General features: G+C 46.4%; 18 non-coding genes across 18 annotated transcripts; all 18 read left to right on the top strand.

Annotated features, from left to right (window-relative positions):
• Nucleotides 1–149: 149 nt before the first annotated feature.
• Nucleotides 150–222, top strand: trnav-uac (transfer RNA valine (anticodon UAC)). Its single transcript has one exon. It is a non-coding gene; the product is annotated as a tRNA-Val (tRNA).
• Nucleotides 223–1853: 1631 nt separating this feature from the next.
• Nucleotides 1854–1935, top strand: trnal-uag (transfer RNA leucine (anticodon UAG)). Its single transcript has one exon. It is a non-coding gene; the product is annotated as a tRNA-Leu (tRNA).
• Nucleotides 1936–4764: 2829 nt separating this feature from the next.
• Nucleotides 4765–4846, top strand: trnal-uag (transfer RNA leucine (anticodon UAG)). The gene has a single exon. It is a non-coding gene; the product is annotated as a tRNA-Leu (tRNA).
• A 1125-nt stretch (nucleotides 4847–5971) lies between these two features.
• trnav-uac (transfer RNA valine (anticodon UAC)) lies at nucleotides 5972–6044 on the top strand. Its single transcript has one exon. It is a non-coding gene; the product is annotated as a tRNA-Val (tRNA).
• Nucleotides 6045–7675: 1631 nt separating this feature from the next.
• On the top strand, nucleotides 7676–7757 carry trnal-uag (transfer RNA leucine (anticodon UAG)). Its single transcript has one exon. It is a non-coding gene; the product is annotated as a tRNA-Leu (tRNA).
• A 1125-nt stretch (nucleotides 7758–8882) lies between these two features.
• On the top strand, nucleotides 8883–8955 carry trnav-uac (transfer RNA valine (anticodon UAC)). The gene has a single exon. It is a non-coding gene; the product is annotated as a tRNA-Val (tRNA).
• Nucleotides 8956–10586: 1631 nt separating this feature from the next.
• trnal-uag (transfer RNA leucine (anticodon UAG)) lies at nucleotides 10587–10668 on the top strand. Its single transcript has one exon. It is a non-coding gene; the product is annotated as a tRNA-Leu (tRNA).
• Nucleotides 10669–11793: 1125 nt separating this feature from the next.
• Nucleotides 11794–11866, top strand: trnav-uac (transfer RNA valine (anticodon UAC)). The gene has a single exon. It is a non-coding gene; the product is annotated as a tRNA-Val (tRNA).
• A 1631-nt stretch (nucleotides 11867–13497) lies between these two features.
• On the top strand, nucleotides 13498–13579 carry trnal-uag (transfer RNA leucine (anticodon UAG)). The gene has a single exon. It is a non-coding gene; the product is annotated as a tRNA-Leu (tRNA).
• Nucleotides 13580–14704: 1125 nt separating this feature from the next.
• On the top strand, nucleotides 14705–14777 carry trnav-uac (transfer RNA valine (anticodon UAC)). The gene has a single exon. It is a non-coding gene; the product is annotated as a tRNA-Val (tRNA).
• Nucleotides 14778–16408: 1631 nt separating this feature from the next.
• On the top strand, nucleotides 16409–16490 carry trnal-uag (transfer RNA leucine (anticodon UAG)). The gene has a single exon. It is a non-coding gene; the product is annotated as a tRNA-Leu (tRNA).
• A 1125-nt stretch (nucleotides 16491–17615) lies between these two features.
• Nucleotides 17616–17688, top strand: trnav-uac (transfer RNA valine (anticodon UAC)). The gene has a single exon. It is a non-coding gene; the product is annotated as a tRNA-Val (tRNA).
• A 1631-nt stretch (nucleotides 17689–19319) lies between these two features.
• Nucleotides 19320–19401, top strand: trnal-uag (transfer RNA leucine (anticodon UAG)). The gene has a single exon. It is a non-coding gene; the product is annotated as a tRNA-Leu (tRNA).
• A 1125-nt stretch (nucleotides 19402–20526) lies between these two features.
• On the top strand, nucleotides 20527–20599 carry trnav-uac (transfer RNA valine (anticodon UAC)). The gene has a single exon. It is a non-coding gene; the product is annotated as a tRNA-Val (tRNA).
• Nucleotides 20600–22230: 1631 nt separating this feature from the next.
• trnal-uag (transfer RNA leucine (anticodon UAG)) lies at nucleotides 22231–22312 on the top strand. Its single transcript has one exon. It is a non-coding gene; the product is annotated as a tRNA-Leu (tRNA).
• Nucleotides 22313–23437: 1125 nt separating this feature from the next.
• Nucleotides 23438–23510, top strand: trnav-uac (transfer RNA valine (anticodon UAC)). Its single transcript has one exon. It is a non-coding gene; the product is annotated as a tRNA-Val (tRNA).
• Nucleotides 23511–25140: 1630 nt separating this feature from the next.
• On the top strand, nucleotides 25141–25222 carry trnal-uag (transfer RNA leucine (anticodon UAG)). Its single transcript has one exon. It is a non-coding gene; the product is annotated as a tRNA-Leu (tRNA).
• A 1125-nt stretch (nucleotides 25223–26347) lies between these two features.
• trnav-uac (transfer RNA valine (anticodon UAC)) lies at nucleotides 26348–26420 on the top strand. Its single transcript has one exon. It is a non-coding gene; the product is annotated as a tRNA-Val (tRNA).
• The last annotated feature ends 890 nt before the right edge of the window (nucleotides 26421–27310 follow it).

Below are 27310 nucleotides of genomic sequence, written 5' to 3'. Positions count from 1 at the left end.
CGGTGTATCTCGTCCATGCTCACCACATAGCCATGATTAAACAAGTCCCATTAAACAAGGAGCTATTGGAAACAGAAAGGTGAAATGTAAAATGACTTCAACGTTCAGTGCTGGATGACACTGAAGCTCCGCAGAGGCGTCTGCGGCTTGTTTCTGTAGTGTAGTGGTCATCACGTTCGCCTTACGCGCGAAAGGTCCCCAGTTCGAAACTGGGCAGAAACGGCTTTATTCTTCAACTGGAGAATTTAACATGGACAAGAACGGAGCCTTCTTGCTTGCTTTCCCATCTGCAAACTGCCTTCGAATTTGCTTGAACAAATCTGCTCTCGGAGTGCAATGTAATGCAACTCCATTTAATTACTGTGCAAAGTATTGTAAATTTTTCTCTAACTTGGTTGTGATCATATGCCATTCTGTTTGAGAGTGTAGTTACCGCCTTCTGGTCCTTCCACGAAAAGCAGTACCGCATTGGCATTCCTTGCGCAGGCGGCCCGTTTCCAAGACAGGGAAGAAGCTGATGCGCTGGTGTCACAGCGCACCACGGATTCCTAAACTAATCGGTCTGTCAAATGTACCCCCAAAGTCGTCTATGAAAGACATCATTTGGAAGCTGTCTGTCGTTATTCAACGTGGCAAGAGTTGTCACCAGAAGTCCTGAATCATGTTTTGGAGCAGTTCGCACGTTAGTGGCTCATTCAATCAGCAACAGCAATGAAAGAAATGACACTCTCAGGGGAACCTCTGCACCTGTGCTTTCATAGCGTCGCTAGTATTAAGGTGCGCCCTGAGATGTAAGCCACGTTGGAACTGAATCGGAGGAATCGACAGCGAGGCTACAGAATGACATCGCATCCATTTGGTTTTCTTTAAATCACTGACAAGCAGGAAAATGTAAACGGGGAGGGCGAGTGGGGAAGTGAGGCAGTTGCAGCTCTGGTGAAATTCCTTCTTTGTGATTCACTCAGCAACCAGAGACGTGTGAATGTGACTCAGACGTGAGAGCTCTTCACATCGAGAACAAAAAGCACTCAAGGGCAGTTAGCACCTCTTCCGGAGTGGGGGTGGGGTGAGCTAATTACCTTTTGTCTTCTGTTACTATGTTCAGAAACTGTCTTTTAGATTGATGTGAACAGAAACTGCCTTTCTAATAAGCACCGTGGAGTTTAGCAAAATTTATTGAGTCGCTTCTCGTCGACTCAGTTGGTATCCATGTGGCTCATATCCAGGTGTGAACATCTCTGCAGCGAATTTCACGGTTAAGGCAAAAAGGCAAGGAAAGTGGCACCTCGAACCGGCTCCGAGGTCAGAGCATCCTCACAATGTGATCTGTCGTTCTCGGATTGTAATGCTATCTCCGGTTTTAGGGTGGAGAACATTCTTTGGGACTCTTATTCTGCAAAACAGACACAGTGACTGAAACGATGCTGCGCGGGTATGATGTGGAACACGGCCTGCTCAGCTTTGTGCATTTTCCCTGTGTGTTTCATGTTCCGTGTAAACGTGAAAGCTGTCCTGTTTCGATCAAAGGGTGAAATCATTTAGCAAAGCAAGAATCGAAATTGCAGTAATGTCAAGCAGCTGATGGTAATTTGACCAAATCATAACCGATCGTATGTTCTCCCGCACTCACAGGTACATTTGTAGCTGAAAAGAGTCTGAGAAGATAGACTCAGCTTATTTATCTGGATTGATGGGCTATCATTATCTGCTGCGAAATTGATATTGTAGACGGGCACATCCCAGCAGTTGTGCGTGTCGGAGAGGGATCATCGAACCCTTTTCACGTGACTTTGCATCTGTTGTTATGCAGCATCTCAATTGGAAGTGCAAGAAAATGTGGGCCGCGGTTGGGTGGTAGTGTGGCCGAGCGGTCTAAGGCGCTGGATTTAGGCTCCAGTCTCGACAGAGGCGTGGGTTCGAATCCCACCGCTGCCAGTTCTGCTGATCGTTTTCAACGAGGCAGCTGGTTAAGATCCTGTTTCGACTCCTGCTGCATTTCTGTTTAAAACCGAAGAAAGATGTGTGTGCTTCCCGGGCAATTAACTGTGGTGTGGGAAAGTGCCGACTTTTCCGGTGTCTGTGCTGTCATGATCGTGCTCGCCTCCCGCGCGGAAAATCGCAAACAGCTCTGCTGTCCCAGACAAGTTGTGCGTTTACTGGAACCGAATGGAGGCTGTTATTTCATTGCTGTTGTGAAACAAAGTCCTGCGGTGGCTCGACTCGTCGTTATTTTGTTTTCTGCCAATGGGAAAATCGTTCCAATGAATTGCGATGTCACATGTTATTGAATTTCTCCCATTTCCTTCATTTCCGTCCTGGAGACACCGGAAGGGAAAGGTAATGTAATCGAGACTGTGATTGGTGAAATTCACTTTTTACAGCCCATTCTTATTGTGTTCTTTCTTTCTCTCTTTTCAGCATTGTCTGGGAAGTGGTGGTGCACTCAGGCTCCAGTATGTTTGAAAGAGCAGTTTGGAATTGCCCTGTTGTTAGTTGTGAGATTACTTTATGGTTCATGCCCCCGGCCTGTCTCGCATTTAGCATTCATGCTCGCTGTGTCTGAAAACGCATTTGGTTTGCCAGTTTTGTTTGTGTTCCATGTTAAATGCCTTCTGATTTGCGATTCGCTCAATATATTACGAATTAACAGGGTTTCTGAGGTAACCTCCTGCTGCAAAAATCCTCAACTTAGAATCTGGGAAAATTTCCCGCAATATGGTCTGTCGGAGCAAAAGTAAGGAAGTCGTTCGTTTCTGCAGTGTTTCACAATGCTATTTGTCCCGTGCGCAGTCGAACAGACTAAATGATACTGCCACAGACTGCGACGGCAAGCTCCGCTAAAAAGTAATCCTTTACAGCTGGTGTAAGCAACACAACATTATTGCCGTACACCGCGTGGAAACAGATACTTCGGTGTATCTCGTCCATGCTCACCACATAGCCATGATTAAACAAGTCCCATTAAACAAGGAGCTATTGGAAACAGAAAGGTGAAATGTAAAATGACTTCAACGTTCAGTGCTGGATGACACTGAAGCTCCGCAGAGGCGTCTGCGGCTTGTTTCTGTAGTGTAGTGGTCATCACGTTCGCCTTACGCGCGGAAGGTCCCCAGTTCGAAACTGCGCAGAAACGGCTTTATTCTTCAACTGGAGAATTTAACATGGACAAGAACGGAGCCTTCTTGCTTGCTTTCCCATCTGCAAACTGCCTTCGAATTTGCTTGAACAAATCTGCTCTCGGAGTGCAATGTAATGCAACTCCATTTAATTACTGTGCAAAGTATTGTAAATTTTTCTCTAACTTGGTTGTGATCATATGCCATTCTGTTTGAGAGTGTAGTTACCGCCTTCTGGTCCTTCCACGAAAAGCAGTACCGCATTGGCATTCCTTGCGCAGGCGGCCCGTTTCCAAGACAGGGAAGAAGCTGATGCGCTGGTGTCACAGCGCACCACGGATTCCTAAACTAATCGGTCTGTCAAATGTACCCCCAAAGTCGTCTATGAAAGACATCATTTGGAAGCTGTCTGTCGTTATTCAACGTGGCAAGAGTTGTCACCAGAAGTCCTGAATCATGTTTTGGAGCAGTTCGCACGTTAGTGGCTCATTCAATCAGCAACAGCAATGAAAGAAATGACACTCTCAGGGGAACCTCTGCACCTGTGCTTTCATAGCGTCGCTAGTATTAAGGTGCGCCCTGAGATGTAAGCCACGTTGGAACTGAATCGGAGGAATCGACAGCGAGGCTACAGAATGACATCGCATCCATTTGGTTTTCTTTAAATCACTGACGAGCAGGAAAATGTAAACGGGGAGGGCGAGTGGGGAAGTGAGGCAGTTGCAGCTCTGGTGAAATTCCTTCTTTGTGATTCACTCAGCAACCAGAGACGTGTGAATGTGACTCAGACGTGAGAGCTCTTCACATCGAGAACAAAAAGCACTCAAGGGCAGTTAGCACCTCTTCCGGAGTGGGGGTGGGGTGAGCTAATTACCTTTTGTCTTCTGTTACTATGTTCAGAAACTGTCTTTTAGATTGATGTGAACAGAAACTGCCTTTCTAATAAGCACCGTGGAGTTTAGCAAAATTTATTGAGTCGCTTCTCGTCGACTCAGTTGGTATCCATGTGGCTCATATCCAGGTGTGAACATCTCTGCAGCGAATTTCACGGTTAAGGCAAAAAGGCAAGGAAAGTGGCACCTCGAACCGGCTCCGAGGTCAGAGCATCCTCACAATGTGATCTGTCGTTCTCGGATTGTAATGCTATCTCCGGTTTTAGGGTGGAGAACATTCTTTGGGACTCTTATTCTGCAAAACAGACACAGTGACTGAAACGATGCTGCGCGGGTATGATGTGGAACACGGCCTGCTCAGCTTTGTGCATTTTCCCTGTGTGTTTCATGTTCCGTGTAAACGTGAAAGCTGTCCTGTTTCGATCAAAGGGTGAAATCATTTAGCAAAGCAAGAATCGAAATTGCAGTAATGTCAAGCAGCTGATGGTAATTTGACCAAATCATAACCGATCGTATGTTCTCCCGCACTCACAGGTACATTTGTAGCTGAAAAGAGTCTGAGAAGATAGACTCAGCTTATTTATCTGGATTGATGGGCTATCATTATCTGCTGCGAAATTGATATTGTAGACGGGCACATCCCAGCAGTTGTGCGTGTCGGAGAGGGATCATCGAACCCTTTTCACGTGACTTTGCATCTGTTGTTATGCAGCATCTCAATTGGAAGTGCAAGAAAATATGGGCCGCGGTTGGGTGGTAGTGTGGCCGAGCGGTCTAAGGCGCTGGATTTAGGCTCCAGTCTCGACAGAGGCGTGGGTTCGAATCCCACCGCTGCCAGTTCTGCTGATCGTTTTCAACGAGGCAGCTGGTTAAGATCCTGTTTCGACTCCTGCTGCATTTCTGTTTAAAACCGAAGAAAGATGTGTGTGCTTCCCGGGCAATTAACTGTGGTGTGGGAAAGTGCCGACTTTTCCGGTGTCTGTGCTGTCATGATCGTGCTCGCCTCCCGCGCGGAAAATCGCAAACAGCTCTGCTGTCCCAGACAAGTTGTGCGTTTACTGGAACCGAATGGAGGCTGTTATTTCATTGCTGCTGTGAAACAAAGTCCTGCGGTGGCTCGACTCGTCGTTATTTTGTTTTCTGCCAATGGGAAAATCGTTCCAATGAATTGCGATGTCACATGTTATTGAATTTCTCCCATTTCCTTCATTTCCGTCCTGGAGACACCGGAAGGGAAAGGTAATGTAATCGAGACTGTGATTGGTGAAATTCACTTTTTACAGCCCATTCTTATTGTGTTCTTTCTTTCTCTCTTTTCAGCATTGTCTGGGAAGTGGTGGTGCACTCAGGCTCCAGTATGTTTGAAAGAGCAGTTTGGAATTGCCCTGTTGTTAGTTGTGAGATTACTTTATGGTTCATGCCCCCGGCCTGTCTCGCATTTAGCATTCATGCTCGCTGTGTCTGAAAACGCATTTGGTTTGCCAGTTTTGTTTGTGTTCCATGTTAAATGCCTTCTGATTTGCGATTCGCTCAATACATTACGAATTAACAGGGTTTCTGAGGTAACCTCCTGCTGCAAAAATCCTCAACTTAGAATCTGGGAAAATTTCCCGCAATATGGTCTGTCGGAGCAAAAGTAAGGAAGTCGTTCGTTTCTGCAGTGTTTCACAATGCTATTTGTCCCGTGCGCAGTCGAACAGACTAAATGATACTGCCACAGACTGCGACGGCAAGCTCCGCTAAAAAGTAATCCTTTACAGCTGGTGTAAGCAACACAACATTATTGCCGTACACCGCGTGGAAACAGATACTTCGGTGTATCTCGTCCATGCTCACCACATAGCCATGATTAAACAAGTCCCATTAAACAAGGAGCTATTGGAAACAGAAAGGTGAAATGTAAAATGACTTCAACGTTCAGTGCTGGATGACACTGAAGCTCCGCAGAGGCGTCTGCGGCTTGTTTCTGTAGTGTAGTGGTCATCACGTTCGCCTTACGCGCGAAAGGTCCCCAGTTCGAAACTGGGCAGAAACGGCTTTATTCTTCAACTGGAGAATTTAACATGGACAAGAACGGAGCCTTCTTGCTTGCTTTCCCATCTGCAAACTGCCTTCGAATTTGCTTGAACAAATCTGCTCTCGGAGTGCAATGTAATGCAACTCCATTTAATTACTGTGCAAAGTATTGTAAATTTTTCTCTAACTTGGTTGTGATCATATGCCATTCTGTTTGAGAGTGTAGTTACCGCCTTCTGGTCCTTCCACGAAAAGCAGTACCGCATTGGCATTCCTTGCGCAGGCGGCCCGTTTCCAAGACAGGGAAGAAGCTGATGCGCTGGTGTCACAGCGCACCACGGATTCCTAAACTAATCGGTCTGTCAAATGTACCCCCAAAGTCGTCTATGAAAGACATCATTTGGAAGCTGTCTGTCGTTATTCAACGTGGCAAGAGTTGTCACCAGAAGTCCTGAATCATGTTTTGGAGCAGTTCGCACGTTAGTGGCTCATTCAATCAGCAACAGCAATGAAAGAAATGACACTCTCAGGGGAACCTCTGCACCTGTGCTTTCATAGCGTCGCTAGTATTAAGGTGCGCCCTGAGATGTAAGCCACGTTGGAACTGAATCGGAGGAATCGACAGCGAGGCTACAGAATGACATCGCATCCATTTGGTTTTCTTTAAATCACTGACGAGCAGGAAAATGTAAACGGGGAGGGCGAGTGGGGAAGTGAGGCAGTTGCAGCTCTGGTGAAATTCCTTCTTTGTGATTCACTCAGCAACCAGAGACGTGTGAATGTGACTCAGACGTGAGAGCTCTTCACATCGAGAACAAAAAGCACTCAAGGGCAGTTAGCACCTCTTCCGGAGTGGGGGTGGGGTGAGCTAATTACCTTTTGTCTTCTGTTACTATGTTCAGAAACTGTCTTTTAGATTGATGTGAACAGAAACTGCCTTTCTAATAAGCACCGTGGAGTTTAGCAAAATTTATTGAGTCGCTTCTCGTCGACTCAGTTGGTATCCATGTGGCTCATATCCAGGTGTGAACATCTCTGCAGCGAATTTCACGGTTAAGGCAAAAAGGCAAGGAAAGTGGCACCTCGAACCGGCTCCGAGGTCAGAGCATCCTCACAATGTGATCTGTCGTTCTCGGATTGTAATGCTATCTCCGGTTTTAGGGTGGAGAACATTCTTTGGGACTCTTATTCTGCAAAACAGACACAGTGACTGAAACGATGCTGCGCGGGTATGATGTGGAACACGGCCTGCTCAGCTTTGTGCATTTTCCCTGTGTGTTTCATGTTCCGTGTAAACGTGAAAGCTGTCCTGTTTCGATCAAAGGGTGAAATCATTTAGCAAAGCAAGAATCGAAATTGCAGTAATGTCAAGCAGCTGATGGTAATTTGACCAAATCATAACCGATCGTATGTTCTCCCGCACTCACAGGTACATTTGTAGCTGAAAAGAGTCTGAGAAGATAGACTCAGCTTATTTATCTGGATTGATGGGCTATCATTATCTGCTGCGAAATTGATATTGTAGACGGGCACATCCCAGCAGTTGTGCGTGTCGGAGAGGGATCATCGAACCCTTTTCACGTGACTTTGCATCTGTTGTTATGCAGCATCTCAATTGGAAGTGCAAGAAAATGTGGGCCGCGGTTGGGTGGTAGTGTGGCCGAGCGGTCTAAGGCGCTGGATTTAGGCTCCAGTCTCGACAGAGGCGTGGGTTCGAATCCCACCGCTGCCAGTTCTGCTGATCGTTTTCAACGAGGCAGCTGGTTAAGATCCTGTTTCGACTCCTGCTGCATTTCTGTTTAAAACCGAAGAAAGATGTGTGTGCTTCCCGGGCAATTAACTGTGGTGTGGGAAAGTGCCGACTTTTCCGGTGTCTGTGCTGTCATGATCGTGCTCGCCTCCCGCGTGGAAAATCGCAAACAGCTCTGCTGTCCCAGACAAGTTGTGCGTTTACTGGAACCGAATGGAGGCTGTTATTTCATTGCTGCTGTGAAACAAAGTCCTGCGGTGGCTCGACTCGTCGTTATTTTGTTTTCTGCCAATGGGAAAATCGTTCCAATGAATTGCGATGTCACATGTTATTGAATTTCTCCCATTTCCTTCATTTCCGTCCTGGAGACACCGGAAGGGAAAGGTAATGTAATCGAGACTGTGATTGGTGAAATTCACTTTTTACAGCCCATTCTTATTGTGTTCTTTCTTTCTCTCTTTTCAGCATTGTCTGGGAAGTGGTGGTGCACTCAGGCTCCAGTATGTTTGAAAGAGCAGTTTGGAATTGCCCTGTTGTTAGTTGTGAGATTACTTTATGGTTCATGCCCCCGGCCTGTCTCGCATTTAGCATTCATGCTCGCTGTGTCTGAAAACGCATTTGGTTTGCCAGTTTTGTTTGTGTTCCATGTTAAATGCCTTCTGATTTGCGATTCGCTCAATATATTACGAATTAACAGGGTTTCTGAGGTAACCTCCTGCTGCAAAAATCCTCAACTTAGAATCTGGGAAAATTTCCCGCAATATGGTCTGTCGGAGCAAATGTAAGGAAGTCGTTCGTTTCTGCAGTGTTTCACAATGCTATTTGTCCCGTGCGCAGTCGAACAGACTAAATGATACTGCCACAGACTGCGACGGCAAGCTCCGCTAAAAAGTAATCCTTTACAGCCGGTGTAAGCAACACAACGTTATTGCGGTACACCGCATGGAAACAGATACTTCGGTGTATCTCGTCCATGCTCACCACATAGCCATGATTAAACAAGTCCCATTAAACAAGGAGCTATTGGAAACAGAAAGGTGAAATGTAAAATGACTTCAACGTTCAGTGCTGGATGACACTGAAGCTCCGCAGAGGCGTCTGCGGCTTGTTTCTGTAGTGTAGTGGTCATCACGTTCGCCTTACGCGCGAAAGGTCCCCAGTTCGAAACTGGGCAGAAACGGCTTTATTCTTCAACTGGAGAATTTAACATGGACAAGAACGGAGCCTTCTTGCTTGCTTTCCCATCTGCAAACTGCCTTCGAATTTGCTTGAACAAATCTGCTCTCGGAGTGCAATGTAATGCAACTCCATTTAATTACTGTGCAAAGTATTGTAAATTTTTCTCTAACTTGGTTGTGATCATATGCCATTCTGTTTGAGAGTGTAGTTACCGCCTTCTGGTCCTTCCACGAAAAGCAGTACCGCATTGGCATTCCTTGCGCAGGCGGCCCGTTTCCAAGACAGGGAAGAAGCTGATGTGCTGGTGTCACAGCGCACCACGGATTCCTAAACTAATCGGTCTGTCAAATGTACCCCCAAAGTCGTCTATGAAAGACATCATTTGGAAGCTGTCTGTCGTTATTCAACGTGGCAAGAGTTGTCACCAGAAGTCCTGAATCATGTTTTGGAGCAGTTCGCACGTTAGTGGCTCATTCAATCAGCAACAGCAATGAAAGAAATGACACTCTCAGGGGAACCTCTGCACCTGTGCTTTCATAGCGTCGCTAGTATTAAGGTGCGCCCTGAGATGTAAGCCACGTTGGAACTGAATCGGAGGAATCGACAGCGAGGCTACAGAATGACATCGCATCCATTTGGTTTTCTTTAAATCACTGACGAGCAGGAAAATGTAAACGGGGAGGGCGAGTGGGGAAGTGAGGCAGTTGCAGCTCTGGTGAAATTCCTTCTTTGTGATTCACTCAGCAACCAGAGACGTGTGAATGTGACTCAGACGTGAGAGCTCTTCACATCGAGAACAAAAAGCACTCAAGGGCAGTTAGCACCTCTTCCGGAGTGGGGGTGGGGTGAGCTAATTACCTTTTGTCTTCTGTTACTATGTTCAGAAACTGTCTTTTAGATTGATGTGAACAGAAACTGCCTTTCTAATAAGCACCGTGGAGTTTAGCAAAATTTATTGAGTCGCTTCTCGTCGACTCAGTTGGTATCCATGTGGCTCATATCCAGGTGTGAACATCTCTGCAGCGAATTTCACGGTTAAGGCAAAAAGGCAAGGAAAGTGGCACCTCGAACCGGCTCCGAGGTCAGAGCATCCTCACAATGTGATCTGTCGTTCTCGGATTGTAATGCTATCTCCGGTTTTAGGGTGGAGAACATTCTTTGGGACTCTTATTCTGCAAAACAGACACAGTGACTGAAACGATGCTGCGCGGGTATGATGTGGAACACGGCCTGCTCAGCTTTGTGCATTTTCCCTGTGTGTTTCATGTTCCGTGTAAACGTGAAAGCTGTCCTGTTTCGATCAAAGGGTGAAATCATTTAGCAAAGCAAGAATCGAAATTGCAGTAATGTCAAGCAGCTGATGGTAATTTGACCAAATCATAACCGATCGTATGTTCTCCCGCACTCACAAGTACATTTGGAGCTGAAAAGAGTCTGAGAAGATAGACTCAGCTTATTTATCTGGATTGATGGGCTATCATTATCTGCTGCGAAATTGATATTGTAGACGGGCACATCCCAGCAGTTGTGCGTGTCGGAGAGGGATCATCGAACCCTTTTCACGTGACTTTGCATCTGTTGTTATGCAGCATCTCAATTGGAAGTGCAAGAAAATGTGGGCCGCGGTTGGGTGGTAGTGTGGCCGAGCGGTCTAAGGCGCTGGATTTAGGCTCCAGTCTCGACAGAGGCGTGGGTTCGAATCTCACCGCTGCCAGTTCTGCTGATCGTTTCCAACGACGCAGCTGGTTAAGATCCTGTTTCGACTCCTGCTGCATTTCTGTTTAAAACCGAAGAAAGATGTGTGTGCTTCCCGGGCAATTAACTGTGGTGTGGGAAAGTGCCGACTTTTCCGGTGTCTGTGCTGTCATGATCGTGCTCGCCTCCCGCGCGGAAAATCGCAAACAGCTCTGCTGTCCCAGACAAGTTGTGCGTTTACTGGAACCGAATGGAGGCTGTTATTTCATTGCTGCTGTGAAACAAAGTCCTGCGGTGCCTCGACTCGTCGTTATTTTGTTTTCTGCCAATGGGAAAATCGTTCCAATGAATTGCGATGTCACATGTTATTGAATTTCTCCCATTTCCTTCATTTCCGTCCTGGAGACACCGGAAGGGAAAGGTAATGTAATCGAGACTGTGATTGGTGAAATTCACTTTTTACAGCCCATTCTTATTGTGTTCTTTCTTTCTCTCTTTTCAGCATTGTCTGGGAAGTGGTGGTGCACTCAGGCTCCAGTATGTTTGAAAGAGCAGTTTGGAATTGCCCTGTTGTTAGTTGTGAGATTACTTTATGGTTCATGCCCCCGGCCTGTCTCGCATTTAGCATTCATGCTCGCTGTGTCTGAAAACGCATTTGGTTTGCCAGTTTTGTTTGTGTTCCATGTTAAATGCCTTCTGATTTGCGATTCGCTCAATACATTACGAATTAACAGGGTTTCTGAGGTAACCTCCTGCTGCAAAAATCCTCAACTTAGAATCTGGGAAAATTTCCCGCAATATGGTCTGTCGGAGCAAAAGTAAGGAAGTCGTTCGTTTCTGCAGTGTTTCACAATGCTATTTGTCCCGTGCGCAGTCGAACAGACTAAATGATACTGCCACAGACTGCGACGGCAAGCTCCGCTAAAAAGTAATCCTTTACAGCCGGTGTAAGCAACACAACGTTATTGCGGTACACCGCATGGAAACAGATACTTCGGTGTATCTCGTCCATGCTCACCACATAGCCATGATTAAACAAGTCCCATTAAACAAGGAGCTATTGGAAACAGAAAGGTGAAATGTAAAATGACTTCAACGTTCAGTGCTGGATGACACTGAAGCTCCGCAGAGGCGTCTGCGGCTTGTTTCTGTAGTGTAGTGGTCATCACGTTCGCCTTACGCGCGAAAGGTCCCCAGTTCGAAACTGGGCAGAAACGGCTTTATTCTTCAACTGGAGAATTTAACATGGACAAGAACGGAGCCTTCTTGCTTGCTTTCCCATCTGCAAACTGCCTTCGAATTTGCTTGAACAAATCTGCTCTCGGAGTGCAATGTAATGCAACTCCATTTAATTACTGTGCAAAGTATTGTAAATTTTTCTCTAACTTGGTTGTGATCATATGCCATTCTGTTTGAGAGTGTAGTTACCGCCTTCTGGTCCTTCCACGAAAAGCAGTACCGCATTGGCATTCCTTGCGCAGGCGGCCCGTTTCCAAGACAGGGAAGAAGCTGATGTGCTGGTGTCACAGCGCACCACGGATTCCTAAACTAATCGGTCTGTCAAATGTACCCCCAAAGTCGTCTATGAAAGACATCATTTGGAAGCTGTCTGTCGTTATTCAACGTGGCAAGAGTTGTCACCAGAAGTCCTGAATCATGTTTTGGAGCAGTTCGCACGTTAGTGGCTCATTCAATCAGCAACAGCAATGAAAGAAATGACACTCTCAGGGGAACCTCTGCACCTGTGCTTTCATAGCGTCGCTAGTATTAAGGTGCGCCCTGAGATGTAAGCCACGTTGGAACTGAATCGGAGGAATCGACAGCGAGGCTACAGAATGACATCGCATCCATTTGGTTTTCTTTAAATCACTGACGAGCAGGAAAATGTAAACGGGGAGGGCGAGTGGGGAAGTGAGGCAGTTGCAGCTCTGGTGAAATTCCTTCTTTGTGATTCACTCAGCAACCAGAGACGTGTGAATGTGACTCAGACGTGAGAGCTCTTCACATCGAGAACAAAAAGCACTCAAGGGCAGTTAGCACCTCTTCCGGAGTGGGGGTGGGGTGAGCTAATTACCTTTTGTCTTCTGTTACTATGTTCAGAAACTGTCTTTTAGATTGATGTGAACAGAAACTGCCTTTCTAATAAGCACCGTGGAGTTTAGCAAAATTTATTGAGTCGCTTCTCGTCGACTCAGTTGGTATCCATGTGGCTCATATCCAGGTGTGAACATCTCTGCAGCGAATTTCACGGTTAAGGCAAAAAGGCAAGGAAAGTGGCACCTCGAACCGGCTCCGAGGTCAGAGCATCCTCACAATGTGATCTGTCGTTCTCGGATTGTAATGCTATCTCCGGTTTTAGGGTGGAGAACATTCTTTGGGACTCTTATTCTGCAAAACAGACACAGTGACTGAAACGATGCTGCGCGGGTATGATGTGGAACACGGCCTGCTCAGCTTTGTGCATTTTCCCTGTGTGTTTCATGTTCCGTGTAAACGTGAAAGCTGTCCTGTTTCGATCAAAGGGTGAAATCATTTAGCAAAGCAAGAATCGAAATTGCAGTAATGTCAAGCAGCTGATGGTAATTTGACCAAATCATAACCGATCGTATGTTCTCCCGCACTCACAGGTACATTTGGAGCTGAAAAGAGTCTGAGAAGATAGACTCAGCTTATTTATCTGGATTGATGGGCTATCATTATCTGCTGCGAAATTGATATTGTAGACGGGCACATCCCAGCAGTTGTGCGTGTCGGAGAGGGATCATCGAACCCTTTTCACGTGACTTTGCATCTGTTGTTATGCAGCATCTCAATTGGAAGTGCAAGAAAATGTGGGCCGCGGTTGGGTGGTAGTGTGGCCGAGCGGTCTAAGGCGCTGGATTTAGGCTCCAGTCTCGACAGAGGCGTGGGTTCGAATCCCACCGCTGCCAGTTCTGCTGATCGTTTTCAACGAGGCAGCTGGTTAAGATCCTGTTTCGACTCCTGCTGCATTTCTGTTTAAAACCGAAGAAAGATGTGTGTGCTTCCCGGGCAATTAACTGTGGTGTGGGAAAGTGCCGACTTTTCCGGTGTCTGTGCTGTCATGATCGTGCTCGCCTCCCGCGCGGAAAATCGCAAACAGCTCTGCTGTCCCAGACAAGTTGTGCGTTTACTGGAACCGAATGGAGGCTGTTATTTCATTGCTGCTGTGAAACAAAGTCCTGCGGTGCCTCGACTCGTCGTTATTTTGTTTTCTGCCAATGGGAAAATCGTTCCAATGAATTGCGATGTCACATGTTATTGAATTTCTCCCATTTCCTTCATTTCCGTCCTGGAGACACCGGAAGGGAAAGGTAATGTAATCGAGACTGTGATTGGTGAAATTCACTTTTTACAGCCCATTCTTATTGTGTTCTTTCTTTCTCTCTTTTCAGCATTGTCTGGGAAGTGGTGGTGCACTCAGGCTCCAGTATGTTTGAAAGAGCAGTTTGGAATTGCCCTGTTGTTAGTTGTGAGATTACTTTATGGTTCATGCCCCCGGCCTGTCTCGCATTTAGCATTCATGCTCGCTGTGTCTGAAAACGCATTTGGTTTGCCAGTTTTGTTTGTGTTCCATGTTAAATGCCTTCTGATTTGCGATTCGCTCAATACATTACGAATTAACAGGGTTTCTGAGGTAACCTCCTGCTGCAAAAATCCTCAACTTAGAATCTGGGAAAATTTCCCGCAATATGGTCTGTCGGAGCAAAAGTAAGGAAGTCGTTCGTTTCTGCAGTGTTTCACAATGCTATTTGTCCCGTGCGCAGTCGAACAGACTAAATGATACTGCCACAGACTGCGACGGCAAGCTCCGCTAAAAAGTAATCCTTTACAGCCGGTGTAAGCAACACAACGTTATTGCGGTACACCGCATGGAAACAGATACTTCGGTGTATCTCGTCCATGCTCACCACATAGCCATGATTAAACAAGTCCCATTAAACAAGGAGCTATTGGAAACAGAAAGGTGAAATGTAAAATGACTTCAACGTTCAGTGCTGGATGACACTGAAGCTCCGCAGAGGCGTCTGCGGCTTGTTTCTGTAGTGTAGTGGTCATCACGTTCGCCTTACGCGCGAAAGGTCCCCAGTTCGAAACTGGGCAGAAACGGCTTTATTCTTCAACTGGAGAATTTAACATGGACAAGAACGGAGCCTTCTTGCTTGCTTTCCCATCTGCAAACTGCCTTCGAATTTGCTTGAACAAATCTGCTCTCGGAGTGCAATGTAATGCAACTCCATTTAATTACTGTGCAAAGTATTGTAAATTTTTCTCTAACTTGGTTGTGATCATATGCCATTCTGTTTGAGAGTGTAGTTACCGCCTTCTGGTCCTTCCACGAAAAGCAGTACCGCATTGGCATTCCTTGCGCAGGCGGCCCGTTTCCAAGACAGGGAAGAAGCTGATGTGCTGGTGTCACAGCGCACCACGGATTCCTAAACTAATCGGTCTGTCAAATGTACCCCCAAAGTCGTCTATGAAAGACATCATTTGGAAGCTGTCTGTCGTTATTCAACGTGGCAAGAGTTGTCACCAGAAGTCCTGAATCATGTTTTGGAGCAGTTCGCACGTTAGTGGCTCATTCAATCAGCAACAGCAATGAAAGAAATGACACTCTCAGGGGAACCTCTGCACCTGTGCTTTCATAGCGTCGCTAGTATTAAGGTGCGCCCTGAGATGTAAGCCACGTTGGAACTGAATCGGAGGAATCGACAGCGAGGCTACAGAATGACATCGCATCCATTTGGTTTTCTTTAAATCACTGACGAGCAGGAAAATGTAAACGGGGAGGGCGAGTGGGGAAGTGAGGCAGTTGCAGCTCTGGTGAAATTCCTTCTTTGTGATTCACTCAGCAACCAGAGACGTGTGAATGTGACTCAGACGTGAGAGCTCTTCACATCGAGAACAAAAAGCACTCAAGGGCAGTTAGCACCTCTTCCGGAGTGGGGGTGGGGTGAGCTAATTACCTTTTGTCTTCTGTTACTATGTTCAGAAACTGTCTTTTAGATTGATGTGAACAGAAACTGCCTTTCTAATAAGCACCGTGGAGTTTAGCAAAATTTATTGAGTCGCTTCTCGTCGACTCAGTTGGTATCCATGTGGCTCATATCCAGGTGTGAACATCTCTGCAGCGAATTTCACGGTTAAGGCAAAAAGGCAAGGAAAGTGGCACCTCGAACCGGCTCCGAGGTCAGAGCATCCTCACAATGTGATCTGTCGTTCTCGGATTGTAATGCTATCTCCGGTTTTAGGGTGGAGAACATTCTTTGGGACTCTTATTCTGCAAAACAGACACAGTGACTGAAACGATGCTGCGCGGGTATGATGTGGAACACGGCCTGCTCAGCTTTGTGCATTTTCCCTGTGTGTTTCATGTTCCGTGTAAACGTGAAAGCTGTCCTGTTTCGATCAAAGGGTGAAATCATTTAGCAAAGCAAGAATCGAAATTGCAGTAATGTCAAGCAGCTGATGGTAATTTGACCAAATCATAACCGATCGTATGTTCTCCCGCACTCACAGGTACATTTGGAGCTGAAAAGAGTCTGAGAAGATAGACTCAGCTTATTTATCTGGATTGATGGGCTATCATTATCTGCTGCGAAATTGATATTGTAGACGGGCACATCCCAGCAGTTGTGCGTGTCGGAGAGGGATCATCGAACCCTTTTCACGTGACTTTGCATCTGTTGTTATGCAGCATCTCAATTGGAAGTGCAAGAAAATGTGGGCCGCGGTTGGGTGGTAGTGTGGCCGAGCGGTCTAAGGCGCTGGATTTAGGCTCCAGTCTCGACAGAGGCGTGGGTTCGAATCCCACCGCTGCCAGTTCTGCTGATCGTTTTCAACGAGGCAGCTGGTTAAGATCCTGTTTCGACTCCTGCTGCATTTCTGTTTAAAACCGAAGAAAGATGTGTGTGCTTCCCGGGCAATTAACTGTGGTGTGGGAAAGTGCCGACTTTTCCGGTGTCTGTGCTGTCATGATCGTGCTCGCCTCCCGCGCGGAAAATCGCAAACAGCTCTGCTGTCCCAGACAAGTTGTGCGTTTACTGGAACCGAATGGAGGCTGTTATTTCATTGCTGCTGTGAAACAAAGTCCTGCGGTGGCTCGACTCGTCGTTATTTTGTTTTCTGCCAATGGGAAAATCGTTCCAATGAATTGCGATGTCACATGTTATTGAATTTCTCCCATTTCCTTCATTTCCGTCCTGGAGACACCGGAAGGGAAAGGTAATGTAATCGAGACTGTGATTGGTGAAATTCACTTTTTACAGCCCATTCTTATTGTGTTCTTTCTTTCTCTCTTTTCAGCATTGTCTGGGAAGTGGTGGTGCACTCAGGCTCCAGTATGTTTGAAAGAGCAGTTTGGAATTGCCCTGTTGTTAGTTGTGAGATTACTTTATGGTTCATGCCCCCGGCCTGTCTCGCATTTAGCATTCATGCTCGCTGTGTCTGAAAACGCATTTGGTTTGCCAGTTTTGTTTGTGTTCCATGTTAAATGCCTTCTGATTTGCGATTCGCTCAATACATTACGAATTAACAGGGTTTCTGAGGTAACCTCCTGCTGCAAAAATCCTCAACTTAGAATCTGGGAAAATTTCCCGCAATATGGTCTGTCGGAGCAAAAGTAAGGAAGTCGTTCGTTTCTGCAGTGTTTCACAATGCTATTTGTCCCGTGCGCAGTCGAACAGACTAAATGATACTGCCACAGACTGCGACGGCAAGCTCCGCTAAAAAGTAATCCTTTACAGCTGGTGTAAGCAACACAACATTATTGCCGTACACCGCGTGGAAACAGATACTTCGGTGTATCTCGTCCATGCTCACCACATAGCCATGATTAAACAAGTCCCATTAAACAAGGAGCTATTGGAAACAGAAAGGTGAAATGTAAAATGACTTCAACGTTCAGTGCTGGATGACACTGAAGCTCCGCAGAGGCGTCTGCGGCTTGTTTCTGTAGTGTAGTGGTCATCACGTTCGCCTTACGCGCGAAAGGTCCCCAGTTCGAAACTGGGCAGAAACGGCTTTATTCTTCAACTGGAGAATTTAACATGGACAAGAACGGAGCCTTCTTGCTTGCTTTCCCATCTGCAAACTGCCTTCGAATTTGCTTGAACAAATCTGCTCTCGGAGTGCAATGTAATGCAACTCCATTTAATTACTGTGCAAAGTATTGTAAATTTTTCTCTAACTTGGTTGTGATCATATGCCATTCTGTTTGAGAGTGTAGTTACCGCCTTCTGGTCCTTCCACGAAAAGCAGTACCGCATTGGCATTCCTTGCGCAGGCGGCCCGTTTCCAAGACAGGGAAGAAGCTGATGCGCTGGTGTCACAGCGCACCACGGATTCCTAAACTAATCGGTCTGTCAAATGTACCCCCAAAGTCGTCTATGAAAGACATCATTTGGAAGCTGTCTGTCGTTATTCAACGTGGCAAGAGTTGTCACCAGAAGTCCTGAATCATGTTTTGGAGCAGTTCGCACGTTAGTGGCTCATTCAATCAGCAACAGCAATGAAAGAAATGACACTCTCAGGGGAACCTCTGCACCTGTGCTTTCATAGCGTCGCTAGTATTAAGGTGCGCCCTGAGATGTAAGCCACGTTGGAACTGAATCGGAGGAATCGACAGCGAGGCTACAGAATGACATCGCATCCATTTGGTTTTCTTTAAATCACTGACGAGCAGGAAAATGTAAACGGGGAGGGCGAGTGGGGAAGTGAGGCAGTTGCAGCTCTGGTGAAATTCCTTCTTTGTGATTCACTCAGCAACCAGAGACGTGTGAATGTGACTCAGACGTGAGAGCTCTTCACATCGAGAACAAAAAGCACTCAAGGGCAGTTAGCACCTCTTCCGGAGTGGGGGTGGGGTGAGCTAATTACCTTTTGTCTTCTGTTACTATGTTCAGAAACTGTCTTTTAGATTGATGTGAACAGAAACTGCCTTTCTAATAAGCACCGTGGAGTTTAGCAAAATTTATTGAGTCGCTTCTCGTCGACTCAGTTGGTATCCATGTGGCTCATATCCAGGTGTGAACATCTCTGCAGCGAATTTCACGGTTAAGGCAAAAAGGCAAGGAAAGTGGCACCTCGAACCGGCTCCGAGGTCAGAGCATCCTCACAATGTGATCTGTCGTTCTCGGATTGTAATGCTATCTCCGGTTTTAGGGTGGAGAACATTCTTTGGGACTCTTATTCTGCAAAACAGACACAGTGACTGAAACGATGCTGCGCGGGTATGATGTGGAACACGGCCTGCTCAGCTTTGTGCATTTTCCCTGTGTGTTTCATGTTCCGTGTAAACGTGAAAGCTGTCCTGTTTCGATCAAAGGGTGAAATCATTTAGCAAAGCAAGAATCGAAATTGCAGTAATGTCAAGCAGCTGATGGTAATTTGACCAAATCATAACCGATCGTATGTTCTCCCGCACTCACAGGTACATTTGTAGCTGAAAAGAGTCTGAGAAGATAGACTCAGCTTATTTATCTGGATTGATGGGCTATCATTATCTGCTGCGAAATTGATATTGTAGACGGGCACATCCCAGCAGTTGTGCGTGTCGGAGAGGGATCATCGAACCCTTTTCACGTGACTTTGCATCTGTTGTTATGCAGCATCTCAATTGGAAGTGCAAGAAAATGTGGGCCGCGGTTGGGTGGTAGTGTGGCCGAGCGGTCTAAGGCGCTGGATTTAGGCTCCAGTCTCGACAGAGGCGTGGGTTCGAATCCCACCGCTGCCAGTTCTGCTGATCGTTTTCAACGAGGCAGCTGGTTAAGATCCTGTTTCGACTCCTGCTGCATTTCTGTTTAAAACCGAAGAAAGATGTGTGTGCTTCCCGGGCAATTAACTGTGGTGTGGGAAAGTGCCGACTTTTCCGGTGTCTGTGCTGTCATGATCGTGCTCGCCTCCCGCGCGGAAAATCGCAAACAGCTCTGCTGTCCCAGACAAGTTGTGCGTTTACTGGAACCGAATGGAGGCTGTTATTTCATTGCTGCTGTGAAACAAAGTCCTGCGGTGCCTCGACTCGTCGTTATTTTGTTTTCTGCCAATGGGAAAATCGTTCCAATGAATTGCGATGTCACATGTTATTGAATTTCTCCCATTTCCTTCATTTCCGTCCTGGAGACACCGGAAGGGAAAGGTAATGTAATCGAGACTGTGATTGGTGAAATTCACTTTTTACAGCCCATTCTTATTGTGTTCTTTCTTTCTCTCTTTTCAGCATTGTCTGGGAAGTGGTGGTGCACTCAGGCTCCAGTATGTTTGAAAGAGCAGTTTGGAATTGCCCTGTTGTTAGTTGTGAGATTACTTTATGGTTCATGCCCCCGGCCTGTCTCGCATTTAGCATTCATGCTCGCTGTGTCTGAAAACGCATTTGGTTTGCCAGTTTTGTTTGTGTTCCATGTTAAATGCCTTCTGATTTGCGATTCGCTCAATATATTACGAATTAACAGGGTTTCTGAGGTAACCTCCTGCTGCAAAAATCCTCAACTTAGAATCTGGGAAAATTTCCCGCAATATGGTCTGTCGGAGCAAAAGTAAGGAAGTCGTTCGTTTCTGCAGTGTTTCACAATGCTATTTGTCCCGTGCGCAGTCGAACAGACTAAATGATACTGCCACAGACTGCGACGGCAAGCTCCGCTAAAAAGTAATCCTTTACAGCCGGTGTAAGCAACACAACGTTATTGCGGTACACCGCATGGAAACAGATACTTCGGTGTATCTCGTCCATGCTCACCACATAGCCATGATTAAACAAGTCCCATTAAACAAGGAGCTATTGGAAACAGAAAGGTGAAATGTAAAATGACTTCAACGTTCAGTGCTGGATGACACTGAAGCTCCGCAGAGGCGTCTGCGGCTTGTTTCTGTAGTGTAGTGGTCATCACGTTCGCCTTACGCGCGAAAGGTCCCCAGTTCGAAACTGGGCAGAAACGGCTTTATTCTTCAACTGGAGAATTTAACATGGACAAGAACGGAGCCTTCTTGCTTGCTTTCCCATCTGCAAACTGCCTTCGAATTTGCTTGAACAAATCTGCTCTCGGAGTGCAATGTAATGCAACTCCATTTAATTACTGTGCAAAGTATTGTAAATTTTTCTCTAACTTGGTTGTGATCATATGCCATTCTGTTTGAGAGTGTAGTTACCGCCTTCTGGTCCTTCCACGAAAAGCAGTACCGCATTGGCATTCCTTGCGCAGGCGGCCCGTTTCCAAGACAGGGAAGAAGCTGATGTGCTGGTGTCACAGCGCACCACGGATTCCTAAACTAATCGGTCTGTCAAATGTACCCCCAAAGTCGTCTATGAAAGACATCATTTGGAAGCTGTCTGTCGTTATTCAACGTGGCAAGAGTTGTCACCAGAAGTCCTGAATCATGTTTTGGAGCAGTTCGCACGTTAGTGGCTCATTCAATCAGCAACAGCAATGAAAGAAATGACACTCTCAGGGGAACCTCTGCACCTGTGCTTTCATAGCGTCGCTAGTATTAAGGTGCGCCCTGAGATGTAAGCCACGTTGGAACTGAATCGGAGGAATCGACAGCGAGGCTACAGAATGACATCGCATCCATTTGGTTTTCTTTAAATCACTGACGAGCAGGAAAATGTAAACGGGGAGGGCGAGTGGGGAAGTGAGGCAGTTGCAGCTCTGGTGAAATTCCTTCTTTGTGATTCACTCAGCAACCAGAGACGTGTGAATGTGACTCAGACGTGAGAGCTCTTCACATCGAGAACAAAAAGCACTCAAGGGCAGTTAGCACCTCTTCCGGAGTGGGGGTGGGGTGAGCTAATTACCTTTTGTCTTCTGTTACTATGTTCAGAAACTGTCTTTTAGATTGATGTGAACAGAAACTGCCTTTCTAATAAGCACCGTGGAGTTTAGCAAAATTTATTGAGTCGCTTCTCGTCGACTCAGTTGGTATCCATGTGGCTCATATCCAGGTGTGAACATCTCTGCAGCGAATTTCACGGTTAAGGCAAAAAGGCAAGGAAAGTGGCACCTCGAACCGGCTCCGAGGTCAGAGCATCCTCACAATGTGATCTGTCGTTCTCGGATTGTAATGCTATCTCCGGTTTTAGGGTGGAGAACATTCTTTGGGACTCTTATTCTGCAAAACAGACACAGTGACTGAAACGATGCTGCGCGGGTATGATGTGGAACACGGCCTGCTCAGCTTTGTGCATTTTCCCTGTGTGTTTCATGTTCCGTGTAAACGTGAAAGCTGTCCTGTTTCGATCAAAGGGTGAAATCATTTAGCAAAGCAAGAATCGAAATTGCAGTAATGTCAAGCAGCTGATGGTAATTTGACCAAATCATAACCGATCGTATGTTCTCCCGCACTCACAGGTACATTTGGAGCTGAAAAGAGTCTGAGAAGATAGACTCAGCTTATTTATCTGGATTGATGGGCTATCATTATCTGCTGCGAAATTGATATTGTAGACGGGCACATCCCAGCAGTTGTGCGTGTCGGAGAGGGATCATCGAACCCTTTTCACGTGACTTTGCATCTGTTGTTATGCAGCATCTCAATTGGAAGTGCAAGAAAATGTGGGCCGCGGTTGGGTGGTAGTGTGGCCGAGCGGTCTAAGGCGCTGGATTTAGGCTCCAGTCTCGACAGAGGCGTGGGTTCGAATCTCACCGCTGCCAGTTCTGCTGATCGTTTCCAACGACGCAGCTGGTTAAGATCCTGTTTCGACTCCTGCTGCATTTCTGTTTAAAACCGAAGAAAGATGTGTGTGCTTCCCGGGCAATTAACTGTGGTGTGGGAAAGTGCCGACTTTTCCGGTGTCTGTGCTGTCATGATCGTGCTCGCCTCCCGCGTGGAAAATCGCAAACAGCTCTGCTGTCCCAGACAAGTTGTGCGTTTACTGGAACCGAATGGAGGCTGTTATTTCATTGCTGTTGTGAAACAAAGTCCTGCGGTGGCTCGACTCGTCGTTATTTTGTTTTCTGCCAATGGGAAAATCGTTCCAATGAATTGCGATGTCACATGTTATTGAATTTCTCCCATTTCCTTCATTTCCGCCCTGGAGACACCGGAAGGGAAAGGTAATGTAATCGAGACTGTGATTGGTGAAATTCACTTTTTACAGCCCATTCTTATTGTGTTCTTTCTTTCTCTCTTTTCAGCATTGTCTGGGAAGTGGTGGTGCACTCAGGCTCCAGTATGTTTGAAAGAGCAGTTTGGAATTGCCCTGTTGTTAGTTGTGAGATTACTTTATGGTTCATGCCCCCGGCCTGTCTCGCATTTAGCATTCATGCTCGCTGTGTCTGAAAACGCATTTGGTTTGCCAGTTTTGTTTGTGTTCCATGTTAAATGCCTTCTGATTTGCGATTCGCTCAATACATTACGAATTAACAGGGTTTCTGAGGTAACCTCCTGCTGCAAAAATCCTCAACTTAGAATCTGGGAAAATTTCCCGCAATATGGTCTGTCGGAGCAAAAGTAAGGAAGTCGTTCGTTTCTGCAGTGTTTCACAATGCTATTTGTCCCGTGCGCAGTCGAACAGACTAAATGATACTGCCACAGACTGCGACGGCAAGCTCCGCTAAAAAGTAATCCTTTACAGCCGGTGTAAGCAACACAACGTTATTGCGGTACACCGCATGGAAACAGATACTTCGGTGTATCTCGTCCATGCTCACCACATAGCCATGATTAAACAAGTCCCATTAAACAAGGAGCTATTGGAAACAGAAAGGTGAAATGTAAAATGACTTCAACGTTCAGTGCTGGATGACACTGAAGCTCCGCAGAGGCGTCTGCGGCTTGTTTCTGTAGTGTAGTGGTCATCACGTTCGCCTTACGCGCGAAAGGTCCCCAGTTCGAAACTGGGCAGAAACGGCTTTATTCTTCAACTGGAGAATTTAACATGGACAAGAACGGAGCCTTCTTGCTTGCTTTCCCATCTGCAAACTGCCTTCGAATTTGCTTGAACAAATCTGCTCTCGGAGTGCAATGTAATCAACTCCATTTAATTACTGTGCAAAGTATTGTAAATTTTTCTCTAACTTGGTTGTGATCATATGCCATTCTGTTTGAGAGTGTAGTTACCGCCTTCTGGTCCTTCCACGAAAAGCAGTACCGCATTGGCATTCCTTGCGCAGGCGGCCCGTTTCCAAGACAGGGAAGAAGCTGATGTGCTGGTGTCACAGCGCACCACGGATTCCTAAACTAATCGGTCTGTCAAATGTACCCCCAAAGTCGTCTATGAAAGACATCATTTGGAAGCTGTCTGTCGTTATTCAACGTGGCAAGAGTTGTCACCAGAAGTCCTGAATCATGTTTTGGAGCAGTTCGCACGTTAGTGGCTCATTCAATCAGCAACAGCAATGAAAGAAATGACACTCTCAGGGGAACCTCTGCACCTGTGCTTTCATAGCGTCGCTAGTATTAAGGTGCGCCCTGAGATGTAAGCCACGTTGGAACTGAATCGGAGGAATCGACAGCGAGGCTACAGAATGACATCGCATCCATTTGGTTTTCTTTAAATCACTGACGAGCAGGAAAATGTAAACGGGGAGGGCGAGTGGGGAAGTGAGGCAGTTGCAGCTCTGGTGAAATTCCTTCTTTGTGATTCACTCAGCAACCAGAGACGTGTGAATGTGACTCAGACGTGAGAGCTCTTCACATCGAGAACAAAAAGCACTCAAGGGCAGTTAGCACCTCTTCCGGAGTGGGGGTGGGGTGAGCTAATTACCTTTTGTCTTCTGTTACTATGTTCAGAAACTGTCTTTTAGATTGATGTGAACAGAAACTGCCTTTCTAATAAGCACCGTGGAGTTTAGCAAAATTTATTGAGTCGCTTCTCGTCGACTCAGTTGGTATCCATGTGGCTCATATCCAGGTGTGAACATCTCTGCAGCGAATTTCACGGTTAAGGCAAAAAGGCAAGGAAAGTGGCACCTCGAACCGGCTCCGAGGTCAGAGCATCCTCACAATGTGATCTGTCGTTCTCGGATTGTAATGCTATCTCCGGTTTTAGGGTGGAGAACATTCTTTGGGACTCTTATTCTGCAAAACAGACACAGTGACTGAAACGATGCTGCGCGGGTATGATGTGGAACACGGCCTGCTCAGCTTTGTGCATTTTCCCTGTGTGTTTCATGTTCCGTGTAAACGTGAAAGCTGTCCTGTTTCGATCAAAGGGTGAAATCATTTAGCAAAGCAAGAATCGAAATTGCAGTAATGTCAAGCAGCTGATGGTAATTTGACCAAATCATAACCGATCGTATGTTCTCCCGCACTCACAGGTACATTTGGAGCTGAAAAGAGTCTGAGAAGATAGACTCAGCTTATTTATCTGGATTGATGGGCTATCATTATCTGCTGCGAAATTGATATTGTAGACGGGCACATCCCAGCAGTTGTGCGTGTCGGAGAGGGATCATCGAACCCTTTTCACGTGACTTTGCATCTGTTGTTATGCAGCATCTCAATTGGAAGTGCAAGAAAATGTGGGCCGCGGTTGGGTGGTAGTGTGGCCGAGCGGTCTAAGGCGCTGGATTTAGGCTCCAGTCTCGACAGAGGCGTGGGTTCGAATCCCACCGCTGCCAGTTCTGCTGATCGTTTTCAACGAGGCAGCTGGTTAAGATCCTGTTTCGACTCCTGCTGCATTTCTGTTTAAAACCGAAGAAAGATGTGTGTGCTTCCCGGGCAATTAACTGTGGTGTGGGAAAGTGCCGACTTTTCCGGTGTCTGTGCTGTCATGATCGTGCTCGCCTCCCGCGTGGAAAATCGCAAACAGCTCTGCTGTCCCAGACAAGTTGTGCGTTTACTGGAACCGAATGGAGGCTGTTATTTCATTGCTGCTGTGAAACAAAGTCCTGCGGTGCCTCGACTCGTCGTTATTTTGTTTTCTGCCAATGTGAAAATCGTTCCAATGAATTGCGATGTCACATGTTATTGAATTTCTCCCATTTCCTTCATTTCCGTCCTGGAGACACCGGAAGGGAAAGGTAATGTAATCGAGACTGTGATTGGTGAAATTCACTTTTTACAGCCCATTCTTATTGTGTTCTTTCTTTCTCTCTTTTCAGCATTGTCTGGGAAGTGGTGGTGCACTCAGGCTCCAGTATGTTTGAAAGAGCAGTTTGGAATTGCCCTGTTGTTAGTTGTGAGATTACTTTATGGTTCATGCCCCCGGCCTGTCTCGCATTTAGCATTCATGCTCGCTGTGTCTGAAAACGCATTTGGTTTGCCAGTTTTGTTTGTGTTCCATGTTAAATGCCTTCTGATTTGCGATTCGCTCAATATATTACGAATTAACAGGGTTTCTGAGGTAACCTCCTGCTGCAAAAATCCTCAACTTAGAATCTGGGAAAATTTCCCGCAATATGGTCTGTCGGAGCAAAAGTAAGGAAGTCGTTCGTTTCTGCAGTGTTTCACAATGCTATTTGTCCCGTGCGCAGTCGAACAGACTAAATGATACTGCCACAGACTGCGACGGCAAGCTCCGCTAAAAAGTAATCCTTTACAGCTGGTGTAAGCAACACAACATTATTGCCGTACACCGCGTGGAAACAGATACTTCGGTGTATCTCGTCCATGCTCACCACATAGCCATGATTAAACAAGTCCCATTAAACAAGGAGCTATTGGAAACAGAAAGGTGAAATGTAAAATGACTTCAACGTTCAGTGCTGGATGACACTGAAGCTCCGCAGAGGCGTCTGCGGCTTGTTTCTGTAGTGTAGTGGTCATCACGTTCGCCTTACGCGCGAAAGGTCCCCAGTTCGAAACTGGGCAGAAACGGCTTTATTCTTCAACTGGAGAATTTAACATGGACAAGAACGGAGCCTTCTTGCTTGCTTTCCCATCTGCAAACTGCCTTCGAATTTGCTTGAACAAATCTGCTCTCGGAGTGCAATGTAATGCAACTCCATTTAATTACTGTGCAAAGTATTGTAAATTTTTCTCTAACTTGGTTGTGATCATATGCCATTCTGTTTGAGAGTGTAGTTACCGCCTTCTGGTCCTTCCACGAAAAGCAGTACCGCATTGGCATTCCTTGCGCAGGCGGCCCGTTTCCAAGACAGGGAAGAAGCTGATGCGCTGGTGTCACAGCGCACCACGGATTCCTAAACTAATCGGTCTGTCAAATGTACCCCCAAAGTCGTCTATGAAAGACATCATTTGGAAGCTGTCTGTCGTTATTCAACGTGGCAAGAGTTGTCACCAGAAGTCCTGAATCATGTTTTGGAGCAGTTCGCACGTTAGTGGCTCATTCAATCAGCAACAGCAATGAAAGAAATGACACTCTCAGGGGAACCTCTGCACCTGTGCTTTCATAGCGTCGCTAGTATTAAGGTGCGCCCTGAGATGTAAGCCACGTTGGAACTGAATCGGAGGAATCGACAGCGAGGCTACAGAATGACATCGCATCCATTTGGTTTTCTTTAAATCACTGACGAGCAGGAAAATGTAAACGGGGAGGGCGAGTGGGGAAGTGAGGCAGTTGCAGCTCTGGTGAAATTCCTTCTTTGTGATTCACTCAGCAACCAGAGACGTGTGAATGTGACTCAGACGTGAGAGCTCTTCACATCGAGAACAAAAAGCACTCAAGGGCAGTTAGCACCTCTTCCGGAGTGGGGGTGGGGTGAGCTAATTACCTTTTGTCTTCTGTTACTATGTTCAGAAACTGT

This window comes from Chiloscyllium plagiosum, unplaced genomic scaffold (assembly GCF_037043375.1).
Source record: "Chiloscyllium plagiosum isolate Xiang-an unplaced genomic scaffold, Cpla_swu_hap1 HiC_scaffold_18, whole genome shotgun sequence".
NCBI classification, from domain to species: Eukaryota; Metazoa; Chordata; class Chondrichthyes; order Orectolobiformes; family Hemiscylliidae; genus Chiloscyllium; species Chiloscyllium plagiosum.
Note: the sequence above shows the minus strand (reverse complement) of the source record. Positions and strands in the feature narration are given on the sequence as shown.